Genomic DNA, 10,317 nt, shown 5'->3' with positions numbered 1-10,317 from the left:
TGGATGTTGTCGCGCAACACCTTGCGGTGCCGCTTGGCGCCACCCTTGCCGAGCCCCTTTCCTCCCTTGCCGCGGCCTGTCATCCTTCCTTCCTCGGGCAAAGCAAAACGTGCACAAACAGCAGCTGCAGCGGCTGGCGAGTCGGCTACGGTCTGCGCCCAGCGCGCCCGCCGCCCCCCTATATAGACTCTGGCCCGCCCTCCCCCCACCACGCGCAACCGAGGGCATATAAGCGCAGCACGGAGGCGCGCGGGCCCGTTGTCTAGGCAGCACCGGACGCCGCGCCGCACCTAACCTCCACGCACGCCGCTCCGCTACCGCTACCGCTATGGCCCGCACAAAGCAAACGGCCCGCAAGTCCACCGGCGGAAAGGCGCCGCGCAAACAGCTCGCCACCAAGGCGGCGAGGAAGAGCGCGCCCGCCACCGGAGGCGTCAAGAAGCCCCACCGCTACAGGCCGGGCACCGTCGCCCTGCGAGAAATCAGGCGCTACCAGAAGAGCACAGAGCTGCTCATCCGCAAGCTGCCATTCCAGCGCCTAGTGCGCGAGATCGCCCAGGACTTCAAGACCGACCTGCGCTTCCAGAGCTCCGCAGTCATGGCCCTGCAGGAGGCCAGCGAGGCCTACCTCGTCGGCCTCTTCGAAGACACCAACCTGTGCGCAATCCACGCCAAGCGCGTCACCATCATGCCCAAGGACATCCAGCTCGCGCGCCGCATCCGCGGCGAGCGCGCCTAAACCGCGCCGCGGCACCGCACCGCACCGCACCGCACAAACAAAAACGGCCCTTTTCAGGGCCACTAACATCTCTCCGTCGCGAGCAAACTTTGTCGGTCGCCTGCCTCTCGCCCCGCAACCCAAAAACAAAAACCACCACTTCCCGTCCGTCCGCCACACCCGCTCACTCTGCCTGCCTGCTAGCAGCGCGCAACAATCACACATCATCCCTCCCCGGCGCTCAAAGCGCACAATACCCAACGGCCGACGTCACACCGCACGGGTGGCTGGCCGGCCGCCGCTTTCGTTTCGAAAACAAAAAAAACCCGCACTCCAACTCCGACGGCCAACGGCCAGGCAGGCGCGCTCGCTCGCTCTACACGCCACCGAAATCCCCCGCCGACTCCTTCCACATCTCAACGTGCCCCCCGTTGCAAAACATAACACACACACACAAAGAAACAAAACAAAGACCAGACACGACTCGACAAGACAGACATCCGAGAAGAACGAACGCAGGCAAGCCAACCAACGTATTCAAACAAAACAACGTGACAGAAAACCACAACCGTCGGCCGCCGCCACAAACACGGCGACAATCAACCACGACAACAACAACAACAACAACAACACCGCTTACCGCTACCGCCGCCCACACCCGCCACCGACCCCCGCAATCCAACCACCACGGCACGCAAACAGCATCCCCACGGGCATACAGAAACGCCAGACAGACAGACACCCACACCAGACGCTACACGACAATCAAAACCTTCCCCGACGTGCTTTGATGGCCCTGAGAAGGGCCGTTTTGGGCCGCGCGTCTCTTGCGCGCCACTAGACGACGACGGGGGGTGGGGACGACGGAGTCAAGCGCCAAACCCTTCCTTTCTCCCATCTCTTTCTCCTCTACTCTACTTCTTCTTCTTGGGCGAAGCCTTCGCCTTAGACGGCGTCGTCGCCTTCTTCGGGCGCGGCGCCTTCGGCTTCTTCGTCGGAACCTTGGCGGCCTTCTTCGCCTTCGACGGCGACTTGGCCTTGGCCGGCTTGGCCGCAGCCGCCTTCTTCGCACCCGCGGGAGCGGCCGACGCCGCAGACGCCTTCTTGGCGGCGCCCGCCTTCCGACCGGTCGCCGCCTTCACGCCACCAGCCTTCTTTGCGCCGGCCGCACGGGCGCCCTTCTTCTCCTTGCTGGCCGGAGCGGCGCGCTTCTTCTTGGCACCGCCAGCACGAGCCTTGCCGCCCTCGGCCGCCCCCCCGCCGCCGGCGCCGGCAAGCTTGAACGAGCCGGACGCGCCCTTCCCCTTCGTCTGCACCAGCTCGCCCGCCACGACGGCCGACTTGAGGTACTTCTTGATAAACGGCGCCAGCTTCTCCGCGTCCAGCTTGTAGTGCGCGGCTATGTACTTCTTGATCGCCTGCAGCGACGACCCGCCGCGCTCCTTCAGACTCTTGATGGCGGCCGTCACCATCTCAGAGGTGCGCGGGTGCGCAGGCTTGGCGCGCGGCTTCTTCGCAGACGACGCAGACTTGGCCTTCTTCGTAGTGCCGGTGGCGGCGGGTGCCGCAGCAGTCTCGTTCGTAGCCGCCTGATCTGCCATTTCGACGACGCGCGTAACACACAGCGAGAGCGAGAGCGAGCGGGACGGCAGGCAGGCACGCAAGCACAGCACAGCAGCAGAGCAGAGAATCACAAGGCCCAGCCAGTGTCGCGGGCGGGCGCGGACGGCCGAGAGAGCGGCCGCCACTCTGCGCGCCGCCGCGCCGCGCCTCCCGCGCTTGCTACCGCCCAACGTCCGACAGCCTGTGCGGAGCAGCCCCAAACCTGCGCCACAACCGCCCGCGCCTTTCAAACCACCGAGGATGGGGCTACACACAGCCACACCACAGTCGCCAACCAGTCGCCACGGCAGCGCCGCAAACCACGGCCAAACTGCAGCTACCGCGCGCTACAGCCTGGGTCGGCCCGCCGAGAATCGCCGCCCCCGCCCAAATGCCGCCCCCACAGCCCCAGCCGACGACCCGCCACAATGGCCAAACCTTCGGCAAAACTCCCACACCGTCGCCGCGGCAGCCCGGCCAGCGCGGCCGGCGCCACAGCCACACAAGCCGAGGCGTGCGGCGATGACGGCCGTGCAAACGCGCCTCCGCCGCCCCATCGCCTTCCGTCGCCCTCCCGCCGTTTCCCGATCGGCCCGCAGCCGTCGGGCCACATCGCGCGCCGTCCTCCTCCTCTCGCCCGCCAACATTCACAGCCGTTTCTTCAACAATTGCCCGCCGCAAACGGACGCCGCCTGCGCAACAGGCGCCGCCGCCCCTCGCCGCTTCCGACCCAACCCCTCGACCGAGGCAAACCGCAATCCGAATCTACAGACCAACCCAATCTGCCGTCAGCACACACGACAGCCGACCTTACACGTTACGCGTTACACATTACGTTTACACGTCTAGGTTAGGTTAGGTTAGGTTAGGTTAGGTGGACGTGGGTTAGGTTAAGGGGACTTGGGTTAGGTTAAGCGTCAAACTTAGGTTAAGCATTCAAACACGTCAGGCGTCACAGGCTAGGTTAGGTTAGGTTACACGTTAGGTTAAGGGGTCAGTGCTAGGTTAAGAAGCGTCAAACGTAGGTTAAAAAAAAAAAAAAAAAAAAAGCGTTCAAACGTGAGGCGTGAGCCGGACAGCTTACCTTACGTAGACGTTAGGGGCTCACAGGCTGAGCTCACCTCGCCACACCACGGGTTAGGTTCGGTTCGCTCGGCTCAGCGTAAAGCGCCGAGGTCAGGGTTACGTTCGTTCACCTTCGGGCGCCACACTTTCGGTTGAAAGGTCGCGACGGGACGACGTCGGCAGGCACGCCGCAAACGAACAAAAACGTACAGACGACGTCGAAAACCGCCGACAGACGGGGGAGCAGCACGACCACGACCAGATACCGAGCGCGAACCAGACACACGCGAACCACCCCCACCGGCCAAAGGGCACCACACAACAACCCAGAGCACCACGTGTCGACACCAGAGCAACCCGCCGCTCACGCGACATGGCTGGCACCGAAGGGCAACCGCCCGCAACTGCGCTTTCCGCGCCGGCCCGGATGCACGTCGTGCTACAACAACACCACTACCGTACACAGCCGCTGTTCACAACATCACTATCATGCGCGCCCGCGGCTCGCCGCCGTCGCAGCCGCAGCCCCAACGCCAGCACTTTTGCACCACCATTCACACGCACCGCAACACAGCTCGCCGACACAGCCGAACAAAACAAACACCACACAACAACAGCAACAACGCCGCCGCCTCTACTTGTGCCGGCGACCCACCCCCGCCGATGGCGCACCTTTCGCCAGCCGGCAATCGACACACACGCACCCACCCACCCACCCACCCACCCGGGGCCCAGTGCAAAACACAAAAAAAACACACAAAAACAAAACAACACAAACGACACGTGAAGCGCACACCGCCACTTCGCGCGCACGCCACCAACCAGTCGTCGTCTCAAAATAACAAACACAAACAAAATAAACTAACAACTAGGGCAACACAAAACAAAAACGCCTCGCACGAACCGCCCACAAAAAGGACAAGCACACGCACAGCCTCTGCTGACGACCACGACGCAGCGGCACGCTGCTCCTGTCCCGCGCCCCGCGCCCCACTCGATTCACAACTCACGCGACACCGTCAACGACGGGCTCGCTTCCCGCAACCTACCACCTTTCCGCCACGACGCACAGCCCCAGCCCCACCCGACGACGCCCGTGGCAACGACTGCACTTCCACCACCGCCTCCCCCTTCCCCCCCAAAACACACACACACACACACAGCCAGCCAAAAACGCACTCGCGACCCACACATGCACGTGCATCGGCACACGCCAACCAGTCAACGTCGACAACCACACGCAAGGCTCGAAACGAAACCGGCGTCCTTCCACGTTGCCATCAAGCTACGCGACACAAGACACAAGGAACCAACACAACAGCCGGCCCCACTAATTCCCACTCTCACGCCGCAAAAAGCACACCGAAACCGCCAAACGCACGCACATTCCCCTTCGCACTGACACCGACCGGCTCGCTACCACACACCTCTCGGCAGCCGTTTCACGCCAATTCGCCACACCGCCCACACAGTCGACAAGCGCCCGCCCTGTACGGCACACGCAACGACGCAGCGCAGCCAAGGGCAGGGCAGCACACGCAACACTACCTCTCCTCCCTCTCTCTCTCCGCCGCCCGACGCGCCAACCGCCACACCACACCGCCAGCCACTCGCAAATTGTGCACTGCCACCAGCCACACGTCCAACACGCCGCGCCGCCTCCGGCCACCCGCCAGGGGGCGCTCACGTCCGCGACAACAGCGCGGCCCGCCGGGCCGGGCCGAACCGAACCGAACCGAACCGGGCCGCCGCTGCTCTGCACTCGGCACGGCCACACCCTGCTGCAGACCGGGCTCGTCTCTCTGTACGCGTCTGCCTGCGCATCAACACAACAACGACCTTTTTTTTTTTTTTTTTTTCTCCCTCTCTACCGCCACCCCTTCTTCTCGCGTTTTTACTCGTTGTTGCAGCAGCGGCGCACACCTACACATCCACAGCCCCAGCCGAGCCGGCCTCACCTCAGGGCCCGCCGCCAGCGTCTCCTCCTCGGGCACAGGTGCGGTGCTGTGGCCGCCCATCCAACCGCATTGCTGGCCGTCCAGCCGCCAGGCGTTCCCACTGCCGCGAGCCACGCCGCGCACCGACCCTGCTGCAGAAAACGAAGCATAGCCAGAGACCGACCGGTACACAAAGCAAGCCGTCGCCTCGCCTCTTGTCCTTCCTGCCTTCCTTCCGCCCCCGCCCTTCTCACACCACCGCCTCTCCACTTTCGCCCCCCCCCCCCCTCCTTTTTTTTGTTTTTTTTGTTTTCTTCTTTCTTTCTTTCTTTGGCCCTCTCTCCTTCCAGCCATGGCGGTTACGGCACCGCCTGCAGCGGCAGATTTTTTGCGCCCACAAGCCTACTCCTACCACCATTAACCTTGCCCTGCCCTGCCCATCAACGTCGCAGTCGAACCGACGCTCTCCAACACACTGCCCACGTTCCTTTCTCTTTTCGGCCTACGCCCATTACGCGCCGCCGCCACAGCACCTTCCCTTCCCACAACACACCGACGTCACCACACGCACCCAAAACAGGGGCCACGACCGTGTTCCTCGCCCACTCCCATCCCGCACGGTACGCACATTCCCAACTACTACCGCGCACCCTCCCTTTCCAATCTGTGTGTCTCTCTGTGTCTGTGTCCTGTCCGCGCGTGACGCCTCTCAACATCCGCCGTCCCCCGTCCCGTTTTCGCCCCCATGCCGTCGTCGCGCCGCCCCTGTCCGCCCCGCACCACACCATACACCGCTGCTTGTCCCGGCCGTTGCCACCAAAGGCGCCCACCGCAAACGCGCCACGCCGCAGCCCCCGTGCGTCTCGCGCTCGCTTGCATCTCCGTGCCGGCGCTGCCTCTCTTCCCGCTCGCACTCGACCTCGACAACACAGTCTTTGGCTCCGCCACTGCGTGTTCCGGTGGTACGCACGCTGCAACACCTACGTATTCATTACCAGAGCGATGGCGAGGCATGACAGCATCTCTGTCTGACCAGAGAGTTATTTATCGTTGCTAGTCGGCGCTTGGACCGCGCCAGACGACAGTAGTGGCACGCACCGGGTCGCCAGGAACAGTTGTTATATATATTGTAGCGCGAGTCGGGAGAGGTAGTAGTCGGTCGACAGTAGTAGCGGGTGGACGGTTGTACTGAGCGGGCGTCGGCGGCGTGCTCTGCTCGTCTCGCGACTCTGGTCACGGTTCGGGACGATGTATAGTATATTGTGTTATAATCAAAAGGTAGTGTGAAGCTGCATTGCGCAAATCTGATAACGTATGTTCATTGTACTTATTTTGTTCAACAACAAACAAAAGCCCCACTATTACTTTTTTCTAAAGTAACTCTTGTCTTTTAACGAAAAACATTCACTTTTTAAAGACTACTTCCTATGGCATTTCCCTCCAAGGAGTGCAATTCATTACCAGCCAGCACTCATTCATTGCACACAGCTGTGTAAGGGGTATCTACAATTGAGGGGCGGATATAAATGCAATTTTTTTTTTTTTTTTTTTTTTTTTTTTTGTTTTTTGTGTGTGTTGTAACCTCCCCGCAAATTTTAAACTAATGGACAATGTTATTTACGGACGCTAATGGACATTGCGCTAATTGTAACCTCGCCCACAATGAGAGGTATTGAAAATGGCAACAAAAATGTGCAATTCGCAATCTGACTCAAATATAAATTCTTCACAACATTTAAAGTCCGTTCAGCGACAGGAAACTTCAATTAAACCGAAATATCGGTCTTTGGCCCTGTGCAAAACAATCAGAATTTAAAGTCTTACCTCAGAATAAATGGATGTCACATTTCTGCTCTTGTTGTTGCGCAGCGCTTGGAGGAACTGCATTGCAAATAATAATATTCTCTTTTTTTTGTGATTTTAGTGACATTTTTCTTCAAAGAAGTGGAATGAAATGTGAAGTGCAACGAACTCTTTAGTTCAATAAAAAAATTAAATGTTTGAAAAATGCTTTTGAAATAGAAATTATTATTGGGGAACTTGTTGGAGAATAATTACAATAAATAAAATTCTTCATTATCTAATGATTATATTAATTGACAGTATACCTTATTCACCATCTTGACCAGTGTTGCCGACCGCCTACATCACACAACCGCACTCGGCTGCTACTACTGACCGACCGCTCTGCATGACGACTATTAGCGTACTGCACGCGACGACTACTGACAGAGTACAGCCCTCAACTAGACAGAGCTACAGACTCGCAACGACTGACTGACTGGACTGACTGACTGACTGAGAACCGCTCGCAACACTCGCGCGGTCCAGCGCAAACTCTCTGGTCACAGATGCTACAATGTCTCGCCATCGCTGCTATGTTACATTACATACGTGTTTCAGTGTTCTTTTTCATTGGGGTAACGATCTTTGGCTTTTTTTATTCTGAATACAGGGCCAAAGGTCAACGCTGCTGCCCTTATACAATTTATCACGTTTCATTATGTCTGTTGCAATGTTACATACGGTTCATTCTTTCATTAATCTTATCGTTGGGTTTGTTTTGTAGGACGTTAACATTCTTCTGGCACATTTTTATTATCATCGGACTCTCTGCTATTTGTGCAGGGAGGTTATACCTGGGTCCATTTCATTTCATTTACATTTTAATATTGATAGACGTTTTGTGTCTTTTTTGTTTCTTGTTGTTTTTCCTTCTTTTTTTTTGTTGTTTTTTTTTTTTTTTGTTGTTTTGTTTTTCCCGCTCTCACCACCACCCGCCGCATCACGCCTTCCGTTTTCTTGGTTTCTTTTCTGTTCTTCAACTGCTTCAACATCACCGCGCCCCATTTCCACACCACAGCCATCAGCCTCCAAGACGGGCAGGCGCAGTGTGCCATTTCCGGCGCACAAGCACACCCGTACGGTACTCTCCTCGCCCCCACGCCACCAACAACACAGCGACCACGCGGCTTTCAGGCACGGCACGGCACCGGCGAAATGCGCCGCCCCCGCCCCTCCGCGCATATCCGTCCGTCTCGCCACGTTCACTGACAGCCGCGTCTGCGGCTACACCACGACAACCACAACACAACACCGCTCCCCTCCCTGGCAACTCATTGTTTTTCTCCTCCTCTTTTGCACAAACCACAACGCCGAGCACAGGCGCAAGCCACCCACACCGCGCCCCTCCCCGTCCCGTCTTTGGCCGCCGCTCCTCGTTTGCCCCCTCCCATCTCCCGAAATGCCATGCCAGCAGCGTTACGCATGCCCCTCCCCTGTCCACACAACACTACCGCCAAACGAACAGCCTTCCGGGCCACATGCAGGGCACGCCCACCTCCAAACACTGCCAATTCACGGACGCACGCACACACACACACACACACACACTCACTTTCTCGACACCTTTCTGTACGGAGGGTGCGTCATCTCGACCGTGACAGAGTGACGGCAACTATCGACGATCCATTTCCCCCCACTGGTACAACATGTCCACCAACACCTACATACATCATTCAAGTACACAGACAATAGCATACACACAATGGGAGGGCACACGAACATGGACGGCACGGCACTGTCATACACTCTTCCTCAGAACCATATCAACAAACGTTACGTACATCCGGGAAAGCGAAAGCGAAAGCAAAAGCAAAAGCAAAAGCAAAAGCAAAGGCAAAAGCCCAATGCAGCCGTCAAAGGTAACGTTCACCACGGCAGACACTTGCAGCCGCGCCGCCGTTAAACGCATTTCAGTGCGGCTCCAATACGCCTCCGACGCGGGAACGTTCCGTTGCTCTACGAATGCGTTTCTCCCCTTTTTCCCTTCCTCTCTCTTTTGCCCCCCCTCTGTCCTTTCCTCCTTGCACTCTTGCCTCATTCCTCACGTTCTGCCCAGACATTCGACCGATCAAAGTCAACCTTTCGTTACCGTTCTCAGCGCGACGGTGTACAACAGTATGACGGGTGTGCCCAAGACTTCGGTTCAGTTGCGTGACGCCGGTCTATCGCGCCGATCGACAGTTACTCAGGGGGCGACGGATCGGACCACGTCACCGACACACAAAACACTTTCAAACAAACAAATACATACATACCGGATGGACACAGACAAACACGTGTACAGACATTCGCCAAACAAACGACCGCCGCCGCCGTCGTCGTCGTCTAGCGTCGCGCTTACTGTACTGCACTGGACACGCGTGCATCTTGAATGACGACATCGGTGTGCGTGCGTCGTACGCAATCAGTCAGACACGGCTATCAAAAATCAGAGTCGAATGGTACATCATCGTGCGTGTCGCCGTACACGTACAGTACAATACAACAACAATGCGTCTTAATGGCACGTTCATTTCAACGTCACTCACACACCTCCACGCTGCAGTTGCGTCGCACCATTGTCAAACTCGGCGTACGGCAAAGGGAATAGTGGGCGGCAAAAACAACCAAACAAAAACATTTCACATTTCACCCTCGCCATGTATGATGTGCAAAAAAACAAACCCGCAAACGGCCGTCGTTACGGCGACACAAAAGTCGCCGATCGCACTGTCCCCCCTCGCAGACAGGTAACACACACACACACACCCCAACACCAATGGGTCAAAACCACTCCAACGAGGCGTGCCACCATTCCACGCCACGGCGACCAACCTCGTGGCCGTACCCCGCAACACGCTTTGACGCGCCCACAATCAAAATGCACACATACATCACAGCCGTCCACACAAACAACAACAACAATTCCGCCCTTCCCGCAAAAGGCAAGTTGGTGGCCCTGAAAAGGGCCGTTTTGCCGCTCTCGCAACGGAGGAGCCTTCTCCATCCTTCCATTCCAGAGCCACCTCCTTACTTGGAGCTCGTGTACTTTGTCACCGCCTTCGTGCCCTCGCTCACGGCGTGCTTGGCCAGCTCGCCAGGCAGCAACAGCCGCACAGCGGTCTGGATCTCGCGGGACGTGATGGTCGAGCGCTTGTTGTAGTGCGCCAG

The sequence above is a fragment of the Schistocerca serialis genome, unplaced genomic scaffold, assembly GCF_023864345.2.
Source record: "Schistocerca serialis cubense isolate TAMUIC-IGC-003099 unplaced genomic scaffold, iqSchSeri2.2 HiC_scaffold_698, whole genome shotgun sequence".
NCBI classification, from domain to species: Eukaryota; Metazoa; Arthropoda; class Insecta; order Orthoptera; family Acrididae; genus Schistocerca; species Schistocerca serialis.
Note: the sequence above shows the minus strand (reverse complement) of the source record.